We start from the raw sequence: 6,010 nt of genomic DNA, 5'->3' as shown, positions 1-6,010 counted from the left end.
AGTCTGTACTGAGTGGGGGTCTACCCCTCCCCCTGTCCGGCTCGTCTGGACGGGGGGAGCGGTAGGCTAGGTCTCTTGAGGGGTTAGGCTTAGAGGGATTGCAGGAGGAGGCTGGGTATTGTGGGTGTGGCTCAGGATGCGTGCAGGGCCCTCCTCAGGGATCTCCCCAGCTGCAGCTCCCGCCGGGGGTCACCCGCCTCAGGGGGAGCACTGACCATGGTGCTGATGCAGTATGATTTCTGCTCAGTGCTCTGAATGTCCAATGGAATAAATTCAATGAAGTGTGAGTTTACATGTTCTTTGCGTGGTGTATTCACACTTCTGGGGTTTTAACGTGCTTCATTCGTGATACTTCTGTAAAAATGTCCACGGATACTCATGTATGACCAGTTTCCTTCTGTCCAATATGCACAAATGTCAGACTTCATAGCGCACGGTCTTCAGCTGCTACAGGCGACAGCCGGGGGGGGGGGGGGCTGTAGCTTGGGGGAATCAGCCAGGTGAGGTGCAGGTGCATGTCCAGAGTCGGATCTGCTACTGCCTGCCTTCTGCGCGCCGATAGACTCCGCCCAGTGTCTGTCCCTGCATGAACTGCAACCGACCAAATATTTTGTTGAGCTCAAAAGCGAATTCACATAAAGACCTGCCGGACCCTCAATGGACATCTGCGCAGATCGAACGACGAACGCAAGAAACACTTATGAACTACCTATATCACCCATCTGTCATGAAAGACCATCACAGTGCTAGTTGGACCAACATGAATGAAAGAGTTAGGTCAATATCTTCATATTTGTTTTCTTACTAAATGAAAGTTACCTTATTTACAATTGACTGTCGTATGAAATTGATTGCCCTCATGAGGTTCAGGAAGACTGGCCATTACAGTTGCTACAACAACCTAATCAAAACCATTTTTTGATTAGTTTCAGCATGTTTAGGAGAGAGGATGAAGGAGCAAAGAAGAAGGTGGTGTTAAAATTCTTTAAGGATGCTTTTAGCAAGAAAGTGCAGGTTACATCATAGGAAGGATTTTTTTTAGTCATTTTTATCAAATGCCTTCAATTATGAATTGTGTGTTTAAAGATTGACTGAATTGATTTAACTTTTCACAAGAGAAGTTTCTTGTAAGTTAATTTAGTCCCTGATCATTAAGTGACTTCAACAACACTTTTTTTTACTAACCCTTTACATTTCCCTTTAGATCCCATCCCAGTTTTCCTCATTGCAATAAACACGCACATGTACTGTTGTGATTCTTTTCCCTATTCTCAGGTTACAGTGTCAAAATAGAAATGTTTATGTCCAGACTATACAGTTGAAATGGTGATGGCTCGTCTAGAGTTCCTGTGAGGTGAAGTGAAACGTTAATTGTCTTGTTTGTATGTATGGATTTTTTGGATTTTGCAGTGGTTTATGCCTGAGTCAACGTGCAGATGATTAACAACATAAACCAGGAGAAGCTGACAAGGAAAATCAACATCACAAAAATCCAACACACAAGTCCCACAAAAGCTAAGATTAATGTTAAACCCCCCATGTTCAGAATGCCTTTGGGGTCATGTGGCTGCTGTGGCGACCCAGCTATCGTTCAGGTGGAGGCGGGGTTCCCCCTCAGCGGGTTGTCAGTCTGTTGCAGAGCCACACACTCTGAAAGGGTAATTTAGAGTCTCCAATCACAGCATGATTCTGGACTGTGGGAGGAAGCTGGAGTTCCTAGAGACTTTGATTTATTTTGCCTTTTAAGACTGACTTTGCATTTGTAGTAAGAAAAAAAGGAAAGGGTTATTCATGGGACAATAGCAGCTTTGGGTGAATTCTTTTTTTTAGTTCACCCACCCCATTCCCCTACATGTGCTCCTCCATTTGCATGATTTTTAATGTATTTCTGATGAAAGAAACATTGTTCCCACACATGCAGGAGGAGAACATGCAAATTCCAACAGAACGGTCCAAACTGGGATTTCTCAGTGTGAGTGCTGATCACCACACCACCATGCATCCCCGTGTAAAAACCTCCAAACCAAATACTTTCCGTTTTGCCTACTTCCTCTAAAGGTTTTTGTAAAAAAAGAACTTCACTTCATGTTGCATCAGAGTAAACAGGGAAGTTTGGTTTATTTTAATTCTGCTGCTCCAGCTTAACTCAGATCAATGGCTGTACTGTTGGACTTTCTCAACCATTTCTGTCTGTGTTTCACTTTCTTTTCATGAATCAGACATGCTGCCTGTGCAAATCCCAGAACCCCATCAATGTTAGTGTAGTTAGAAAGCAGTTCCTGATTCAGGTCACTGCTCGTTCTTGAGAGAAAAAAACATGAATGAGATGTATTTTTGATGAACTAAACTTAATGTGCCTCAAAGGAGACTGTTGAATTTCTCAAGATCAGTCCTGTATGAGGGCTGCACAGTGGTGCAGGGGTTCCCACCTCACGGTGAGAAGACCCTTCAATGTGGAGTTTACGTGTTCTCCCGGTGCATGAGTGGCTTTTCTCCAGGGTTCCAGGTTTCCCACATGCTTCATAGGTTAATTGATCTTGCTACATTTGCCCCTAGGGGTGGCCCTGCAACAGACTGGCAACTTGTTCAGGGTGTACCCCCCTTTGCCCAACAGTGGCCCAGTTAGGTTCTGGCAGCCCCGTGACCCTGACAGGGCTACAGCGGGTTAAGAAGATGGATGGATTACTGCGTGACCAAATAAAATAATCAAAATGTCAGCAAAAAGATTTGGTCTAATGCCTCCACGAGGAGGCATGAAACTAGGGCTTTCATGTGCCGGTATGCGGTCCAGGTAAATGCAGATGGTTCCGTCAGGAAGGAAATCTCACCCACATAAAACCAGTACCACATCAAAAACATGAATCACAAAGAAAAATGATTTACTGTGGGAGACGCTGAAAGGCAAAGAAGATCAGATGGGCTGGTGCTAATCTGGCTGATGAATGGAAGATCAAACGTTCTTCATATCGTACAACCAAACCTGTAACCGCTTAGAGGGGAACGTTTGGGTCGGTACCAAGATCTTCTAAAGTCAGAGAGAAAGATGCATTCTAAAGGTTTTAGCTCTGGAGTAGAAGCTGGTTTCTGATTTCCTGCCACAGTTTGTGACTAATTGACACAAAGCTGTGAGACACGCAAATCTAAACTCCTCTTTACACAATAGTTCCTTTAAGAACATCATTTAAGAACAAAACTTTAAGAACAAACATTATCTGAACCTGTCTGCTATCGACCTGCTTCTTCTGTCTGTCTAGAGCCGCCTGTTGGACGTTTCCCATCACCAGAAGCCCATCCAGACTTCCAGTTTTAAATAAATCTGTAAATAACTTTACAGGGACTGTGTGGTTTTCTTTCTGCACGGTGGGAAGATCCATTTCTCTTTTTTAGATGCAGTTTCCTGTTGCGGTAGCTGCACTTTGCTGACCGGCATTTCTTTGTTGCACCTGATTTCTGTTTTTAGAGATGAGCAAGCAGACAGTTGAGCAGCTGCTGAAATGACCATCACTTGTTGTGATTAAATGATCACAGAACAGAGCTGAATCCTGTTCCTCTGATATGTCACTTGTGCAATGCTTGAAGAAAAAAACAGAGTGCACTTGTGGGTTTCAACAGAAACTAAGAAGTGTCCCAATTCTCTGTGGTGGGCTGAGCGAATGTCTAAATATCCCAGACTAACCTCCCTTATTACATGTCTATCTAGACTCTCATTCATCCAGGTTGATTCCATCATGGCAGTAGGTTTAGGTCTTATCCAAAAGGCTTTGTCAATTCTGAATGAGCTGGTCTCAGAGCTGGTTTATATATGCTCGTGGGGGAGGAGTCAGACCTGAAACTGGATGGTATTGTCAACTTAGCCTACATGGTTTTGGGTCGTTGGGAGTCCCTTGTCCTCCCCAACCCCAGCTGAGGACAAAGGACCCTTAACTATGCTCCCATATTACAGTCAATAAAAATACCTTCTGTTTCTGCACATAAAAGCTGAATCAGCAGCTCAAAGGATGGACTAGTGGGAGATGTAACCCTTCCCTGATCAGGCTCAAGTATGCTTCAAAGAGTTTTATTGACCTTAAAAACTGGATAAAAATGAGTACATTTTTGGTTTCACTACACAAAAGCCCCAAATAACAAACACGCACAAAAAACTGCACAACTAAATGACTGAGGATAAAGAACTGAGCTGCTGCTCTTGCATAGGTGTGAAACTGTGTGCAAGAAATACGATCATCATGGAAAGTTTGCAAAAGTGGAAATGTGAATTCTTCCATGGAGGCTAATCATAGATGTTGGGAATAGTTTTAGACTTTTATTTGACTATGCATGCATGCTAAAAATGTTCAACTTATAGTTTCCATTTAGTTAATTTCCTCTGAAGACGACATTTCCAGACGGAGTTTCAACAGTTAAAGAAGGGATGTGGAAATGACCTCATGTGTTTTCGTCAGAGGAAACCACCACGTTGTGAATTATTTTTAACTCAACAAGCAGTTGCAAAGAATACAATGTAAACACTATTACAACACAAAAAAACAACTTCGATTATAATAATAATTATTATTGCTATTAGAATGCAAAATAAAATGATTATACAAAATGAAAATAAATAATGTAACTCCAAATATCTATTTTCTCCCCTCAAACAACCTTTATCAGCAACAATGGATCAACAGTAGCAGGATGACTTCGCCTGCTGGCTGGTATTAGAGTTGAAGCAAACGTTCAGTTTGGAGGTTGTGTGTTTTTTTAGGTAATAAGTAAAAAAGAGATAAAAAGAGAATCAAATGCTTAAATGTATGAACATTTACTGAGAGGGTTGGGGCGTTATTAGAGTTAGTGTTACTGGTGAAAAACATACTTTGTCTTTAAGTTTCTTAGGGCTTTGTTTCCCCATCAGTGATGTAACAGCAGGTTGAAGCTGTAAATCCCCACATTTTCAGTCTAGTTTTTCTTTTGTCTTGCTTAGGTCTCCTTTTTTCTCCCATTTCTTTTCCTATTTTGTCAGAATAACCACATTTTAATTTTGTAATGCTGTTTTGTTTTTAAATATTTGTTTTGTGTTTTCAATTCTTATTGTGATCTTGAAAAGGTTTTTGGGGTGAGTGATTTGTTGATGTGATGTGAACTTCAGGGCCACCGTAGAAAACTGACCCCAACTCCCAATGACACTAAAAGAATCACACTTTGGGGCAGATGTGGGTTCAGGACACATAGCATGGGGTGAGATTCATTCACATTCACACTTGAGGACATTTTTAATCCACTTGGTCATTGGCTAGATGTGAATTTGCATGTTCTCCTCCTGCATGTGTGTGAAGTCTTCTGCTAGCATGTTCATTGCTAACAGTCACTTTGAAGAGCTTTTATAAAGCTGCAGCAGGAGTTCATCCTGCAAGTGATGAAGGTCTGAATCTGCTTCCCTGAAGCTCAGCTTGGGATATAAAAGGTTGTTGGTACCTTTATAGAAACTCTGACACTCAGGTCTGAGTCTAGGTTGATATCAAGATATCTGACAGATGTTGGTCTAATGCCTTCAGAGTTGAGCTCCTCTGTGTTCATCCTTGAGAGCGTTTATCTCTCACATTTATTCACTGCATCCAGAAGTCTAGTTTGAGAAGCTCCTCGAAGCCTTAGAGCTGCGTAAAGCTGAGTGTCGTCTGCCTAAAGCAGGATCTGACCTGGAGGGAGCAGGAAAAGACTGAACAGCAGAGTCACACAATCAAACAAACCCTCAGGAACTCATATATGATGACTATAAAATTACCACATAGACACCAAAAATAGACAGTTTTCTGGGAGAAAACCAGCTGATAAAATTCCAGTTTTCGCTTCTGGAAACCAGATTTTCCAGAGAAAGCAGGTTCACTCAGAGATCAGAAGCTTGACTACTTAAACATTTGAAAGCCCATCCAGTTATTGATTACATGAGGAGCCAAACGTCATGTGAGTGGAAACTATGAGACTGCAAATACTGGGTGACCGGGTTAGACGATGTACTGCTGACTGTGTGATGACT

This window comes from Oryzias latipes, chromosome 20, assembly GCF_053564925.1.
Source record: "Oryzias latipes strain Hd-rR chromosome 20, Olatipes_Hd-rR_3.1".
NCBI classification, from domain to species: domain Eukaryota; kingdom Metazoa; phylum Chordata; class Actinopteri; order Beloniformes; family Adrianichthyidae; genus Oryzias; species Oryzias latipes.
Note: the sequence above shows the minus strand (reverse complement) of the source record.